The following is an 18,160-nucleotide window of genomic DNA, read 5'->3' as shown; positions in this document are numbered from 1 at the left end:
AAATGGACAAGGATAAGGGTGTGAAGAGTGACAGGGTTAATGGCACCTAGCAGAAAAACTGGAGGGATAGTGACTCCAACCAGTCATGTGACTTCAGTATCTCCCAATCAAAATATTGTTTCTTCTTGGTTATTGAATTTCTGCAGCCAAATTCACAGCTCACCCATCCAGCCCAGTACACTGATGTCGTCACAGCAAATGGCTCATTTTCAGCAAAGTTCCTTGAGGTTTTTTTTTTAATTATTTTCAACTGTCTGGTCTAGAATATGTAGGTAGTAAATTTATTATTGCATCCCTGGAAAGATGTATTTGTTTGTGGAAGTCTTCTTCTACCTTCATGAATTCCACTGCTAGTGGTAAGTTTTGCCTAAAAAAAGGAAGCTAGCAGTGACAATCATGACCTGGACACCCCTTTGCTGGTATAGTAACACCCTGAAGGTCTTGCTGAAGGAACAATTTATTTAGGTCTTTTAAATTATCTGGCTTGACTATTTGGTGGGGACATTCACTTTCTTGAAGGTTTTGCTGTCCAGCCACATAACACACTTCTCCTCTCTGTGCAATCCATGGGAGAGAAAAACTTTTATGAAGCCACGCAGTCTAGTTACAGCAGGTAGCTGACAAGTCTTTACATCCTCCTTAGTTTGTATGTCAAATCTTTCACAAAAATGCCAGAATTCTAGGAGGAGTGGGAAAAGTACCTGTTAGAAGGTCAAACAAAGCAAGCAAATTAGCAGAGAAGGTAAATCTGAAGACCCAGCTAAAACACTGTCCTGAAAAGGGGTTACCCATCTTCATCTTGTCTGAGTTGGAAATAACATCAAGATGTTTCTTCTCCATTCCCTAGTAAACAGGTATCAATGAAAATGTTTTTCAGGTATTTAGACATTAATAACCTAGGGAATAATAGAATCGTAGCATGGTTTTGGTTGGAGGAGACCTTAAAGATCATCTAGTTCCAAACCCCCCCTGCTGTGGACAGGGACTCCTTCCACTGGAGCAGGGTGCTCAGAATCCATCCAACCTGGCCTTAAACACTTCTAGAGATGGAGCTGGAAGTGAAGCCCCTTCAACAACTTCTCCACAACAACCTGTTCCAGTGTCTCACCATCCCCAAGTAAACAATTTTTTGCTAATATCTAATGTAAGCCTATTCTCTTTAAGTTTGAAGCCATTGCCCCTTGTCCTGTCTCTACATTCTCTTCTAGAAAGTTCCTTTCCAGCTTTCCTGTAGGCTCCCTTCAAGTCCTGGAAGGCTGAAATTATTCAGCCTGAAGCCTTCTCCTTTTCAGGTTGAACAACCCAAATTTTCTCAGCCTTTCATCATAGGAGAGATGTTCCATCCCTCTAATAAACTTGGTGGCCCTCCTTTGGACTTGTTCCTATAAATCCAAGTTCTTTCCTGTGCTGGGTACCCCAGGGCTGGATGCAGCACTGCAGGTGGAGTGCAGAGGGGAAGAATCACCTGCCTCACCCTCGTGGCCACGATTCTCTTGATGCATCCCAGAGCACAATCCCTTCACCTGTGTCATTAATGAAGATTTTAAATGACCCTTTCCCCCACAGAGACCCCTCAGGGACATTACTTGCCACTGAGTCCATTTGGGCCCTGAGCCATTGATGTGACTATACAATCATCTTCTTGTCCATCTAACAGTCCACTCATCAAATCCATCTCTCTCCAGTGTAAAGAGAAGAATGACGTGGGGGACCATGTCAAAGGCTTCACAGAAACCCAGAAAAATGACACCTGTATCCCTTCCCTTGTCCAGTCCCTCCATCACAGAAGGCCACTCTGCTGGTCAGGCAGGAGTTCCCCTTGGAGAAGCCATGCTGGCTGTCTTGATCACCTCCCTGCTCCCCATGGGCCTTAGCATTTTCAGCAAGGTTTGGAATTTCTTTGCAACCATCTTGGAGGGGAGAGGTGAACAAAGAAAAAAAAAATCAGTAAAATCAGCACTGCATCATCTACTTTAGCCACAAGCATTACATTCACAGGTCTCTATTCTCACATCCAAAATGACTCCACAGATATTTTTTGTTTCTGAGACACTGCTATGGGCAGCAAATGTCCCACCAAAGCCACTGATTCAGTTGCCTTGTTGGCTGAGCTGTCCTGTAAATGAGAAAAGCAAAATCTTCCTCTACCCCACCAACGCTTTACAAAGTTGCTCAGGAAAATTTGAAATGCAAGAGGGAGCAGCAGTCTCATGTTAACTCACAGACACAGATATTATACAACCTGAAGCTTTCCTTGCTGCCCTCAATAATTCCTGCCTACTCTCACGCATCCGAAAACTGTTGCACACATGTGCAAAATCCAGGGTGATTTAGCCTTTATTTTATCAGAATGGAATGTTTGATTTGCAATCAGCTAGAAGAAAAGTAGTTGCTCCTGACAGTAGCAATTACTTCAAACCCAGATGATGGGACTCTGATATTCAGCCACTTGGAGAAGAGGCAGAGGGGCCTGGTGTTGGTGGATACTTTGCTGAAAACCAGCTTTGTCCACCACTGGTCAAGGCTCAGTATAAGTCTGACAGTCAGCAGTGACCAGTGACCTCAGTTCGACTGTCTATTTGAATTTTGCTTAAGAAAACACAATTATTGGTTTGCTCAGCTTGGATGCTCCATTACTTTCAATGTAAATTAAAAATTATCTGTACCCATCTATGTCATATTATCCCAAAGCCTCTGTAGTTGGTCTTGATAAGGTGATCCTCCCCAGCTGATCAGATTGTGCTGCTCCTCTTTTCTTCTCCTCTATTAGTAGTGGAGAAAGTGAGGAAGACAATGGGTAAGGCTTTCTTGTACTTAGCAAGTGAATATGAATATTTCTTGAGAAGTTTTGCAGTCACTTTGAAGATCCTAAGTTCTGGCCTAAGCTGGTTCTGCATTGTCTGTCATGGGAGTAGCTAAACCTTGGTTAAAGCAGATTCTCCTTCCAGGAAACTGAGCTGGCAGAAAGGTTTCCACAGACGGAAACTGGAATGCTTCATGGTCCATGAGCCATGATATATTTGGGTGAACTTGTTCCTACTGGTTCTTTTGCTGCTGTCTCAAAATCATCTAGTTGCCTGCTGTGTTACTTAGCATTTGGCTGAAGGCATCAGCCCTCTGTTCTGTCCTCACCTGCATCTCACCGTTGCCTTTTGGAAGTTATTATCCTTTTTGATGTCTGAACTGCCTGGGCGGTTGCTTTCTGAGCTGCTTTCAGTTCCTTGCCAACCAATCTGAAGGGGCAGCATCCTGCAGCAGGAGAGTGGTTCAAGATAGTAAGTTGTCCAGCTGGCTCAGTTGCTTTTGGAAGATGTGTGATCATGCTGTAAATAGAACCATTTCCTGTGCTTTTCCTCCCAGACTTTATCTTGTTTATTCATGTGAAAGGTACCTGGGGAATAGCTGTGCCTGGCCTTGGCTTTAATTTGTCTGTAATTCAGCAGTGTCATGTGATTACATTGGTGCAACATCAGAGCTGGAGGAAATTCATGTGGGTCACCTATTCTTGATAGCCCTTTAAGTGTGGCCAGATGGAGCGTGACCCGCTGGTGGCCACACATTGCACAGTGAGGAGCAAAAGTTACTGTGCGTGGCCCGGAATATATCACAGCTCTCATCACAGATTGCTTCATAGAGGGCTTTGCTCCATGAAGCATAAGGCAGAGCAACCAGCTAAAGAGCTGCAGAGTGTTTCTTGAAGGTCTCTGGTGCCCTGACCTAGTCAAGAGCTGCTCTCTTCCTCATTTCTTTGGGGAGCCCTGGGTTAAGCAGAGGAGCTGGAAGCATGACCCTCTATGGCAGCATCTGCAGCGTGACTGCATGTGCATGGGATTTCTGCTCTACTCTCTTGTTCCCAGTCATTATGGCTTTGCAAAACTGCATTTCGCTGTGCCAGTTCCCCATGTGTCACATGCAGCACTTGGAGCAATAGTAGCCTTGCACAGCCATATCTAAGGCACCCACTTTATTAGCATCTTTCCCGCAAGGACCTCAAAACACTTCATACAGGGAAATTTTCTCAGGTTGTGCCAAAGGGCTGCCTAGAGCCAAAGGACAAAGTGATCTTTACAGGAACACTTTCAAACCAAGCTTCCTGAATACTTTTCCAGGACCTGTTAAGGAATAGTGCTTGCATCCATCAGTCTCATCTAGTTCTGGTTCTTGTGGCCACTAATTATTTTTTCAGTGTGTGACTGAGAACCCTCCACTTCAGGACTCAGGAGAACACTTAACTCATTACTGTTTCCATGTTACTGTGTATCACCATTAAGTCAAGGCAGTACAGGAAGAAAACATTCTGAGCCACTCAAATGGTTAAGTGGGAAGCTTCACCAAATATTTAACAGGGGTGATCCAAAGAGCCAAAGGATGGCCACCATCCACTTTGGGAGGCAGCAATGGGGTGGTGAAATGCTCAGAGCTGCTGAAGGGTGTCCCAGTACTGAGGCAGTCAGGAATGCCTTCACCTTCACACAGTATTAGAGGCTCAGGGTTAGAAGCAGGCTGGTTTATGGGGGTGGTCCTTGTGAGCATGAGGCATGAGATAGACTTGGATCACTCTTTCCCATTTCATTACCACCTCATATAAAATGTTTTTAAAGAAAACCTAGGTTTCTCACAGCCATTTAATAAAGCTGTAGAAAGGAAGATAGAGTCCTGCTGCATTTTGGGGAGATGGGATTTGCTGATATTCAACCACTCCAGCAATGCACTTGGCTCAACTCCTCTCACAGCCTTACATGATTTCCAGGGCCTGAAGATCTCCTGCAGCTGGACCTATCATAGTAGTTTGTCCCAGGTGATCACAGCAAAACACAACTTCACTTTCTAGGATTAAACTCCACTATTTCCTTGCTCCTAAACAAGTTGCAGCTCTCTGGGGTCAGTAGCAGCTCGGCCAGATCCTGCTTTCAATTGCATACAGATGTAAAATGCAGGGTAACGTGGTGCTCTGCTGTTCCCCTGGGCTGAGCTGCTCTGCTGGATGCTGTGCCTTTCCCCACCCATTGGGAGGCCAGACAGATCCCCTGAAAACAGCACAGTGACCCACTCCCCCGTGCTGCACTGGGACCCTGTGCGCCTCCATGCTGTCTGGCTCTTCCACGGCTGGGAAAGGCTTTGGATGGAATTCATTCATTGCAATCAAAACCCAACAAGTACTGGAAGAAAGTTCAAATGTATGTGAAATAGCTTGTCCACAAAGCTGGCAAAGGCAGCTTATTTTTCCTGTCTTACAAGAAGTTATGCAATCAAGTGATTAATTACCCGTGGCACAGTCTGAGGGGTGAAAGATTAATATTCCTGGAGACTGCTGCTGTTGACCTTGTGTTATACCCAGCAGGGGAATAGCCTGAGCTTCCCAGCAGAATAAACCTTGCCCAATGGTGAGATTGTCTTCTCACTATAGTTGAGTGAAGAGGTTAAAGTTTTATTTTTCTTCTAAATTCTGTCCATCCAGAAGGAAATAGTACCATCAAAAGTCTCCCGCCCATCTCCTGGAGAAAAAATAAAGCTCAAGTCTTTTATAATTCCAGGGCTGTGCCTCAGCCAGCTGCAGCAGTGGAGTGGGAGCCCAGCCTTGGACATGGGCGCAGTTGGGAAATGCTGTAGCAGCACTGTAAGTGTTAACCAGGGTCCAGACAACGCTGGGAACCATCACAAGTGGTTGCAGTTAGTCCTGGGGGGACGAATCTCAAATTCAGTCACAACTGTAAACATTGTTTCTTGCCTGCACAGAACGCTCATTAATGCACATTGTAATATTATTTCTTTCCTGGGGGAAGAAATCCTGGGATGTGACAGAAGTTAAATCTGTGTGCGGTTGCAGCACTCATTCATTCATGCCGCTCGTCATGTGCAGCCCAAGGGTGCCACGTTTCTGTGGCGTGGGAGGATGTGCCTTCTCCAGCACATTGCTCATCCACCTTTCTTCCTCTACGCAAGCCCATGAGCAGCAATCACTTTCTGCTGGAAATCCTGCACTGGCTTGCTGTCAGCAATCCTAGCTTATACCAAAAGGTATCTGGTACTTTTCCTAAAAGGTTGGTTTTCAGTAGCTTTCAACTTTGCCAAACTAAGTGTTCACTTCAAGATGAAGTTATTTAGCCAGGGAAGGGTGCAGTAAATCGTCAGTCATTTTAGTCACTTGATGTGCACGGAATAAATTGTAGCTTTCCCTACATACAAAACCTTCTCCTGTTTGTTATTAAGTGTTTTCAACACCATTCTTTGGAGTATATCTTATCATATTCTGCCTCTCATGGCTGGATTTGCAGTGTTAAATACTCCTCTAAGAAAACAAATGCTCATTATTCAATTTTAAGCTATACTCAATATAGAAAGAGGGAGTAGAAAAAAAATCTCGTGCAATTTTTCTTTCTCAAGTAGTGGTTTCCATCAAAGCAGCTTGGCATGTGAAAGCTCCTAGTGAAGGAGAGAACCAAGCATAAGAAAGGAAACCAGAAAAAACAGGGCAGGGGGCAAGGGGTTACTTCATGTGCATTAAATAAAACCTCCCATAATCTTTGGTCTTGTGAAAAGATCTATAGTGCTGGTGCCACATAATTTCTCCCAGCAGGAAGACTGGACAGCAGAGGGGCTTCCGGGGCCAGTGGGTGCCTCTCAGCTAAAACAAATGGAAGGGATGAGGCCAAAAGAGTGAGACGGTGAATGAGGCCGGGTGGAGGGCTTAGAACAGTGTTAACAGCCTCCAAAATTGCTGCAACAGACCTGACTTGGTGCAAAGTGGAGCTCACAGCTCCTCACATAGTCAAGGATGGTGTTGGTGATATGACTTGCGTCTCTCTGTCAGTGTAGAGGAGCTTGTGCCCATGACCTCTTATCCTGCCACTGGGCATCACTGGGAAGAGTCTGCCTCCACCTTTCCTCCCCATCAGATATTTATACACAGTGATAAGATCCCCCTGAGCTTTCTCTTCTCTGGGCTCAGCAGCCACAGCTCTCACAGTCCCTGCCCCACGATAGATGTTGCAGTCCCTGAATCATCTTTAGGGCTCTTTGCTGGACTAGTTCCAGCACATCCATGTTTTGTACTGAGACTCCCAGAACTGGACACAGCTCTCCAGAGTTGGATCACCTTCCTGGACCTGCTGGCAATGCTCATTACAATGAAGCCAAGGATGTTTTTGGCCATGAGGAAATGCTGCTGGTTGACATTCAGCTTGTTGTGCACCAGGACATTAAAGTCTTTTTCTGCAGAGCTGTTTTCCAGCTGGCTGATCATCTCCCAGTCCATACTTCTGTCTGAGGTTATCCTTCTCCATATTCAGGACATCCCATTCCCCTTTAAACATTGTGAGATTCCTGTTGACCCATACCTCCAGCCTCCTGAAGTCCCTCTGAATGGCACCACAGCCATGTGCTCTGTTTCTGTAACTCCAGTCTGATTTCAAGCCACCTCAGTATCCATTTATGTCATCCATATTCCATCAGTTTGTCTGTAAGGATGTTATAGGAGACAGTGTTGAAAACCTTGTTAAAATTGGCATAAATAACGTTTACTGCACACCAAGCCACTCATCTCATTGTGGAAGGCTATCATGATGGCCAGGAATGATTTCAGCATATCAAATTCACCAGAACATGAGGTTTTGAGAAACTGGAGAAAGGGAACCGCACCTCATCTCCCTCTGGCCTTGGTTTTCATAATAGTTGAAGGGAAATTGGTGTTTCAGCTTTTGTTGTAACTAAGAATGTCTGTCTCCCTTCTGGGGAGTTTTGTAGGAAAGGCAGAATTTACTGTAAAAGCTTAGTTATGTGTGCTAGAATTTTAGTCTCTGCTTTGGCATGGATTTAGAAAAATAATAATCATTTAAAAATAAACCTAGCTATTGTATTTAACCTTGGCCCGTGCAGCCAGTGATATTTTGTAAGACGTTCCAGCTATCCAAAGATTCTTTTCACCGAAGCTTCCCTTCAGGAAACAAAATAAATTAATGATACAAACAGGAAGCAGCTGTCTTTTCCTAAATAATGATTAAAATGGGGTCCCCTTAGCAGAGAGAGGAATAAATGGGAGGGGAAAGACCTGAAGTATTGTCGGTTTAATTTTGACCAGCCTTCAGAGGACAGACTTAGAATAATGACACAACCTGTGAGTCTGGGAGGACTTATTTTCTTATGAGCCATTTTTGGATTTGAAAAACAGATAAAGGTCTTCGCAAGGGGCAGATGAGCAAGACAAAGGAATGCTGCTCTCTCAAGGCACACAGTCTGTCCTCTTTCTGTAGTATTCACATGGAAAGAAACATTAATCATTGTAATCATCGATGCTGTTCTTCAGCGGCTTTCATCTGCTATCAGCAATCACTAGGAAATTCCAGGGTGTTCCTGGATGTGCTTTTTTTGTTGGTGTTTTTTTTTTTTTTGTCCTTGTCCCAGACTGTTGACTTGACACAGTTCCTTGAAATTCCACTTTAAGAAGGAAGAAGGACAAGAGAGATGGAAATTCTCATCTCTTTCCAGCTGGCAGGGAGGAGGAGGTGGTGGCAAAGAGTGTGGTGGCTCCTGCTGTGGCCCAGAGCTTGGTCTCTTCCAGATGTGGAGGGCCCTTGCCCCTGTGGGCTCAGCAGCTGAGCCTGTGGGTGACCGCAGAAACATATTGGCCAGAGGCAAGGAAACCATGGGACAAAACTCTGGCCAGCAAAAGCCACAAGCAGCACAAGAGCTGCCACTTCTTAGCTGTCATTACCACTGGGTGAAGCATTACAATGATACAACATGGCAGTGTTGGGGAAGGTGCATTTCTTAACAAGGTGAAATCACACTTCATTAACAATTTATTTTGTGTTTGCTCCATCTCCAGGAAATACTCTTGATGTGTAACCAGCTGACATCGCCCTGAGAGATGACTTGGGATGCACCTGCACTTGGTGTTCTGCTGTTGGCTTGAGTAGGTGGGACTGGGTGACAAGTGGCTCTGGTTATAAAAGGAGTGACCTAATGTCAGTTTTTATGTCAGTTTCTCTGGCTGCAACCAGAGAACCAATGCAGAAAAACCTGCGCCATAAACCCAGTGAGTTAGCCAGTGCCACCACCAAAATAGAGAGTGGGTGGAATAAACAAGCCTTCTGTCCACTCCCAAACATATAATGGAGTTGCTGGATGTAGCAGGGATTTACAGGTAAAAAAAGATGGCAGAAAATGGGTTATGACATGCCTTATGACTCCTTCTGGTATTTGAGGGTACCATCAGACTATCTTAGATCTTTAGAGGCATGGAAACTCCAGAAAGGCCGCATGCCAGAGGCTTTTGTCCATGAATCAGAGGTGGCACCAATTTTGACTTACAATTTTTTAAAACTATTTTCTTGTAAAATGGGAGGGCAGTAAGGCATCTGGACCTGAAGAAGATTTTGACATGGTCTGTTTACTCTGCATTCAGCTGCCCTAATATCTATACAACTTTTCTTCCATCCTTTTCTCACTGTATCCTGTCTGAAAAGCTGGTATTCTCTGAGTATATATACTGCTCAAAGTGAGCAGTAGTATATGTTCATTTCTAACTGGGCACAGCAATCTCCTGCCAGTCATAAGGGGACGGAGCTAATCTTGTGGCAAAACAGCAAATGCTTCTTTTAGCAGCACAGAACTTAAAAGTGTAAGAAAGTTCAGCCAGGACTGTTCAAGACACTTAACACCCTTCACTAGTTCACAGGGAAAACTTTTCCATGGAAAAAATTATCTTGAGTTACTTTCAGATAAAGGTGGTGTACTCACAGTCACCGGGGAAATTCCCATTGATGTTCCCTCTGTGAGAAGGGAAACCTGTTATGGGCCTCTGAAGGAAAACATCACATTTCAGCATGAGGTTTTTGTGATTCTCTAATGGCAGTACAGCCCTGTCCGTGCTGTAATATCCCACAGTAGTTAAGATACAGACTCTGCATCTCTCCTGCCATGAGGCACACTGGAAGAGTAACACAAGCCAGGGATTCTCCTTCAGATGCTCAGAAGGCAGTCAGGTGAGCTGACGTGTTATGGGCAAGTACAGCTGTTAAGACAGAAAACTTCAAGGACAAACAAAAGAAGGAGTTAATATTTCCCTATTGGTATGGAAGTGCCTCCACTGGACCCCAAGACAACGAGCAGCTGGCAATGTGATCACCTTTGGTTTTGCAGATGCTTGCACATGGCACTTGCACAAGTGAGATTCCTAGTAGTAAATTTCTAAAATTTGGGAGGAATTTTCAAGAAAACACTTTTTATTCAATGTTTACATTCACAGAGCACACACACCAAAAAAAGAATAGTATTAGAAGGGAGACATATGTCATTTGAGGCTTCTTGACTCCCGACAGTACATGTGCCCCCATTTTTAGTTTAAACTAAATTAATCTATTAAGGTACAGGAAACCTAATTTCACATCTGACTCTTCTCAGGCAGCTAGGTCCTTATTACAATGTACAATTCAAGGGAAGTGAGGGGTATTATTCATGTGGGTGTGACCTGATGGCCATGCTGATTCACTCTTCCACTCCAAAGCCCTCCCTGTCCTTCCTAAGCCCTGCAGTCCTTGGCGCCTGCCCTCACAAGGGTCCTTATTTGGTGAAGAGGGCTACATGTTTTGGCCTACTCTCTTTCCTCCCTGCTACAAGTCATTGTTGTGGAAATGGCTCACAAAGAGGTTGGTTTTTGTCTGGTTTTTGTTTTAAACTTTAGGGTCCAAGCTGCTAAGAATAGCTTCTGCCATTATTGGAGCAGCAGCAAAAAGTAGTAAGAGTATCAATAATGTGACTCTCACCTGAGGCAAGAGTCCCATTACACCTATTGCAACAGGAGTCCACTTTTGGAGATCTCCAAGTGGTGCTGGGCTAATTTTGAAATTTCCTCAGTGGAGATCCACAGTTGGTGTGACAAAAAGGATGGCAAAGTTAGGACCATAACTCTGCACCAAGTAATCCCTGCAGTGCTGCAAACATGCTGATACTTGGACATTATCGACCCCAGCAAGTTTTGAACTGCAAGAGAGTGAGGGCTTTTGTTTCCACAACAGATGGCTTGCTATAAAATCCCAAAAATCTTCATGTATTCATCTCAGAAGACAGCTCTTGCTCTAGCCATGCATGCTTCTCCCTATAACTGCCTGGGAGAGAGAAGAGGGTCAGCAAGCTACAGGTATACATATTTTCTCATGTTCTTTCTTTTTTCCAGACCTTTTCTTCCCTAATTCCCCTTCAGAGCTAACTGCTGATCTTCTTGCTTTTAGTTTACAGCAGTTTCTCAAAGCCATAGTGAGAGACCCAGGACAGGAGAGCAGCTGGGAAGAGGTGAAGGGAAGGCTAACAAGGCCACTTGGTTGTTATTCAAAGACTTATCTTTCAAATACTGTTTTTCAGGGAAGAGAGGGGTGAGAAAGGCTCTGACTGTTACTGCTACAAATAAAGCCTTTAAAACATATCCCAAGTAGGATGAATAAAGTCCCAAAGCAGTTCATCTGAGATATGTGCAGATTTACATGTCTTGGCAGCTTCAGCAATTTTTAACACAGATGTCAATAAGGACTCAATTTCCATAGCCAAACTCGGTACCAAGTGGTGACCAGAGAAGAATTATAATTCACTGCAAACAAACAGTTGAGTTCAGAATAGTTTTGAAAGTCTTTGCTTTGAGATGGGAACAAATAAGGCATCACAGAAGTGAGAGAGGTAGCAGTGACCAATATTGATATTATTGCCAAATATTTGGTATCATCAAACCCCTAGAGTGAGCACATTTCAGACATACAAACCTTAAGGTGCTCCAAAAATCTGTCTGCCAGCAGTCAGGATCTTCCGCTGCTCAGTCAAATGCAGCCTGGAAAAAGGTGTGCACAGTGAACAGTGGGTGAGGGTGCTTGAGGGTGGTGATCTTTGGGAAGGAACCATGCAAGAGCCCATCTTGTCTGTATATGAAGTTACATAAGGACATAAAAACAGCTCCACTGGGTCAGACTAAAGGTCTGTCTAACCTAACATCCAGACCCCAACAAAGCCTGTGAGTGGAAGCCTAGGGACAGTAAGAACAAGGGCAAGCATATACAATACTTCCCCAGACTGCAACTATTTTCAGCTCAGGAACTTCCTGAGCCAGATAGAGTTTCTGTGTATTTAGTAACTCTCAGAGGATTTCTCTTCTGTGAACTTTCCTTGCATCCATGCAAGCTTCTCATATCCACAACACCCTTTGGTAGGAAGATTCACAGATCTACTGCCTGTTGCATGAAGAGCCATCTCCTTCTGTTTGTTTTTCAGCCTGACTCCTACTAACTTCCTGTAATACTGCCTGTTCTTGTACAGGAAGGGACAGCAAAGCTTGACCCATCCCTGCTCCCAGGCCACTCACAAGCTCAGAAACCTCTCTCATGTACCTCCCAGTCATTCCTTTTCCAACCTGAAGATACCTGGCTGAGTTGGGAAGGATGCTTAACTGTAAGGTGGAACTTTTGAAGGACTTGGGCTATTTTATTTTCCAGCCTCATTTGCCTTCAGACTCCAAAGGAGTCTTGTTGCATCTTGCAGATGTGAATGAAAGCCTCCAGTTTGCTCAGGGCTTGAGTTCTAGCTCTAATGCTGCAGGCACCATGCACTGGCAGAGCTTTGAGAGTATAAATAATAGCCTGCACTCAAATTCCAGGCAGGAACTGTTCCTAACCATGCCGTACACATGCACAAGCCATTCCTGGAAGCTTTCCATGATCCCATCCTCCCTTACACCTCCTCAGTTTTGCCAGCAACCCATACTCCCAGCTTCTCTTCCAGGGGTCTTGTGAGGTTATTCATGTCTACAAGCTGCACTCTGTAGACAAAATTGTGGCATTTCTGGCAGTGACCAGCAACTTATCCTTTTCTGTCATTCTGCTGGCATGTAAATCCATGGTGAGTGCCCAGGGAAGCCAAGAGCCTGCCACCTGCATAAACATTACAGAATACCTACCAAAAGCATAGTGTGCTCTCCCCTCTGTGTGTATGTCACAGTGACCTCTGAGCACACCATCTAAAATAACCCCATGCATGGAACCAAAAATAGAAAGAAAGGAAGGATGCATTTTATGTAAATGCAGTCAGAAAGTCTGCAAGACAAATTGCTTGAAGTGGTTCGAAAGATGAAGAAATATGACTCACTTCCAGAAGGAACTGTTTTTGCTGGGCTGGACTGAGGGCAGCATTGTGTCTTAGGCATGAGCATGGTTGCCATTGGGTTTTACTGTCATCCACAGGGGTAGGTTGGACACCCAAGGAACTGTGTGATGGACATGCAGAGCAGGTGTGCTCCGTGAACAGGAACACGAGGGAGCTCTGCAAGCAGGGGATGCACTTGTTTATCTGCAGTGCAGATTTACACATAATATTTCCAACCAGTGGTACTAACATAAGGATTCTTGTCATGCTCTTGACAGAAAAAATTCTGCAAAGCACCTTTGTCTAGGCAAGCAGAAACCGCCTGAATGGTTCAGAGCAGTGCTGTATTTAATTAAACACTGCAAAGGATGAGGTAAACGTGTTCAGAGACTAACAAGCTGCTAGCAGAAGTCTCCTCTGCCCCCCAAGTTATCATCACTTAGCTCCCCCAAAGCATGAGGGTTTAGTGTTGTTTATCAACACTTCCCCTGTGAAACACAGCTCTGTGTACCCTTATTTGTCACACAGGCAGCATTCTCTTCCCAGTGTTTTTCTTTCACTAACTCCTTGCAGCAACGAGCGATTTCACTGAATTAATCTGTGGCTGTTGACGACATTGGGTATTTTATTTCAGACCATCTTTCCTCTCCATGCGTCACTGCCTGCTGAAACCAGGGTTGCTGTTGCATGTAGGAGAGCTGAGAGAAGTTCTTCGTGTGCAGCTCCATGGCATGTCCCTGCCCCACTGTGCCAAGGGGGCAGCAGGGGCAGGTCCCTCCTGCCTGGAAGCCTCTTTTGGCCCAGGTGCGTGTCTGAGCAGGACCCAGCTATGGTTAATTGCCGGCTGCCTCGAAACAGAGCAGTCTGAATTTTCCAAAGCCGTGCTTCCATCCGTATCCATTGAGTACAGGAATGCAAGTTCACCTGGAAACCGCCTTTCCCTTTCAAGCGAGCACATTTTTGAGCTGGTTGGGTATTTCCCATCTCTAGATGGGAAATTTTTTCCACTGACTCCCCAGGCAGCGCCAGGAGTTCCACTGAAAGCCTAAATCCATCAGCGCACCAGGAAGCGCAGGAAGCCAAGCACCGAAGCTTCTCATCCCATTTTCAGCAGAGGGGTCAGAGCTGCCTGTGCCCTGCGGAGCGACGGCCGATTTAGCGCCGTCCCTGCAGCGCCGGGACAGGATGCGCTCGCAGACGGGCTCCATCCCGGCGCCCCCATCCCCGCCCTGGCTGCAGCCGCCTCCCCGAGCACGGGGGTTTCTCCTTTCCCTCTTGCCTCCGCCACCTCGGAAGATGCCGGCTGAGCCAGACCCTCCCGCACATGCCGGGGCCGGTGGCAGGGTGGCACAAAGCCGGCATTGTGCACGCTCGCCGCCCCGAGAGGCGAGCTAATTGTCTTTCCCCGCTCGGAGCAACAATTTGCTGGCAGCCAGACTTGTGTCATTATATAACTGGAGATAGTCCGACTTGTAAACGGATCTCCAGAACATGTCTCTCTTCCCTTATTTTGGAAAAACAATAAACTCGGGGCTGGCTGACACCTTGATGCTGCTTGCAGGGTCTCTCCCTTAAAGGAAGAAATTCGTCCAGAGTATCACCTCCTCTCATCCGAGGCAATGGGAAGTCAGCAACGGAATCCCAGGAAAGGCAGGAGCTTTAAAATAAACCTGGAGTTCTGCAGGGCTCCTTCAACTGCACCTCATGCAATGCAGCAGGCATTCCTCTGGCTGGGAAAGGAGCTGTGCGGGGAAAGCTTTGATAATAAACCTGGAGGAGCTCAGACGGCTACAGAGGAGGAATTTGATTCCGTGCTCACTTTCCCTCCTCTCCCTGCCCAGCTCTATCCTATGCTAACCGGTTGGCCATAAGTAGGTGAGAGAAAGACAAAAGCCATCCTCACCTGCTTCATTTGCATTTCTATGCATGACTTCCAGGATGGTGAGAAGTGCCCAAAGGCATCTTCTCCCAGTGACTGCCAGAGTTGAAGCTGAAGGGCATCACCTTGTGCTTCTTAGGCTCCTTTCCCCCTCCCCATTGTGGTTGCTCTGCACTGGTGCCTGTATCCTCCTTGGGGAAAGAAAAGAAACTGCTCTCCCTTTCTGAGTTTCATCTTTCCATGCTTCTGCACATGCCGATATTGGTGGACAAAATTTACATTCTGAAAAGCTGTTTCTCACTGACTGCAGGAAGCAAATTAATCTTCAAGTTAACTTCAGTGCTGGGCTCCCCAAACAGCCGTTTTGCTGACTGAGCCTGAGACAGGGAATGAGGATGGGGCGTCATTATTTATTCGGCTGGAAACTCTGAATTTTCTGTGTGAAGACTAAAAAGGCTGAGAGAAAAGGGCTGCTAGAGCCTGGTCAGAGTCTGCCTGAAAGGAGGTGTCTGCAGAAGGAATGCACCTGAGCATCCCAGCACCCCAAAGCGGCTGTATACCTTGTAATGATTCCTCCTTGTCACACCTTTCCCCTACTCTGGATGCTAAAGCCTGTCTCTACTGTTTCTCTCTTCTGCCTCACTTTCCCTGGGCCTCCAAAGCTCTGATCATCGCATCCCTCCCCCAGAAAGAGGATAGAAAAATACTGGGAGGCTGCTGCTCTATAATAACTTGGCAGCTGCTAGCTCTGCCCGTCCATCTTCCTCCACTCCTCTCTCCCCCACTGTTTGATTCCATTTCATAAATAAATACCCTGCGTATTGACGTCAGCGTGGGCCTTGAGAAATAATACTCCTGCCGCTCTCTCTGCTACGCACGGGGAACAGGGGGGACAGGGAGGAGGAACAGAAGCAACAACATCTTGGAAGATGAAGTCTTAATATTCTCTTAATTGCCTTCCTCCCTTTTCAGCTATGCCCCAGCTGCGGAGAAAACAAAGATTACCATTATCAGTGTGCCCTTCTGACTTGAGACAGGACAATCGAGTATCCAAAATTCCTGTTCCTTGTGGTTTTTTGGGGGGTTTTTTTGTTTTTGTTTTAAGTGAGGGGGGATAATGGGGAGAAATCTGTCCTAGAAGCTGCAGGGGTAAACACCATAGGTGTCTGTGCTCCTCACATGGAGCTTAAGAAAAGTGTGCCCAAAATGCTGTCACCTTGTTGAGATGAAGGAGTTGGTTCCTCCATCCAGGGAGAGAAGAAGACAGGGTTGCCATTGGAATAGGTGTGATCACAGGTGGCTTCATCTGGTATTTAGGAAGCGGTTTCTCCCAGCCAGAAGTGATAAGTCACCATGGCCCTGCCAGTAGAGGTAATGAGACAAGAAACTTGGATGCTTTGGAGGAGGATGTTGATTAATAAATTATTTTTTAAAATAGTATTTGTTTGCAATGACATGCTTTGTAATAAGCTCCCTGGCTCTCGACTGCCTTTCTAAATCAGTTCTTTTCAAGTTTGACACAGCTGAAGGATGTGATTGTGTACAGAAGGAGCACGACCTTCATTTAAACAAACTGGTGAGGGGACAGGGAGGCAAAGAGACTGTGCCAGTACTTCTCCCATGGAAAGGCAAACAAATTCATTGTTTTACATTGTAATCATTGGTATCATTTCACCTCATGGACTTAAAATTGTGCACTATGCTCCTTCTAAAGCCGGCCAGCAAATAAGCACAAACAAGTTCAAGAACAAGATGCAGGAGCATTGAAAAGTCAGCAGAAGCTGAATTAATTCCTAGTAATTTTGAAAAGTGAAATAAGTATTTTACTGCTGCTGACAGGGTGCAAGTTCTGCACTTACCTTGGCTGCTCTACCTGTGAATTACTCAGGTATTTGAATAGTGTCTTTTCCCATTTAAAACTGTGATTGGCTTAATACCTTCTGGTCAAAGCTGTGTGTCATGTTGCCCTTTGCAGAACACACACGAAGATGGATGTCCTCTGACCACTGTTGCATGCTGTGCCTGTTCTGAAAACCCCAACCCAGAGCAGCAAGCAGCCAGATGAAGACCAGAACAGCTCATTTTGCATGTCAGGTTTGACCTCCCATGATGCCCAAGTCAAAAACCACCCTAGCTCAGAAATTTCCTGGCTTCAGGCTATTGCTGGTCCCTGAGCCAGAGCCTGGCAGGTTGGAAACCCCAGCTCTCAGTCTGCTGTTGGCAGGTACAAGAAGAAAGCAGGGAAAGAGGCTCTCGCAGGGCTCTCTGCAAACTCTGACATGATTTTAATGAGCAAGTGCATTCCTTGGGTCGTGCACAGCTGGGAGTGCAGCAGCAAAGCAGGCCAAGATTCCTGTGAGGACTTGTGCCTTTCCAGCAGGTTGAAGTTATGTCTGCCACTGCACACTGCCTGCTGGCAGACAGAGCATCCTTCAGCAACCCAGGGGAGGGAGAGCCAAAGCCAGCACCTTGGTGGCAATGACAGACCCCTCCTAGGGCATGGGATCTATTTATCTTTGAGAACCAGACTTCCCCCTTTGTCTGCACTGGGAGCAGTGGAATTGCTCTGCTATCCCAGCCTTGGGGTCATTTATGACTCACCTGCTCTTCAGAAAATAAATAAAGTGGAAGGGGGAAAGTTGTCAGCTGCCAGGAGATTGTTAGAAGTGCTTTGCTTTATTGATGCTGTGTTAGGAATGAAAAGCACAAAAGGTGCAGAAAGCATCTGAGTCTTGCCTACTGCTGAGTGCATGAGTGAAATAATCCATGGTACAACAGTACCTTTATCAAGTCTGCTCACAGCCATGTAAAAAATCAGTGGACAATTATAGATGAAACAAAGAAACCAGGTGATTTTAAAAAACAACAAATGTGTTTTTTCCCTTTGCCTGGTGCAGTTAGGTCCTTCATTTAGTGCAGCCAGGTACATCACTGAGAGACTTCTGAGAACAGGCAGGATTGAAGGGATGAAGCTGCTCTGAGACAGAGAGGAACCAGTTTGGAGGCTTGGTCTATTGTGATGGCACTAGAACAACTCACTGAAAGCTAGGTGACAGCTCATCTGCACTCTGGATTAAAAAAACAAACAAACAAACAAACAAACAAACAAACAAACACCCCTAAGAAATAAGGTAAAATGGAGAAGAAAGGGAAAAGTATCTG

Source organism: Ammospiza caudacuta, chromosome 6 (assembly GCF_027887145.1).
Source record: "Ammospiza caudacuta isolate bAmmCau1 chromosome 6, bAmmCau1.pri, whole genome shotgun sequence".
In the NCBI taxonomy this organism is placed as follows: Eukaryota; Metazoa; Chordata; class Aves; order Passeriformes; family Passerellidae; genus Ammospiza; species Ammospiza caudacuta.
Note: the sequence above shows the minus strand (reverse complement) of the source record.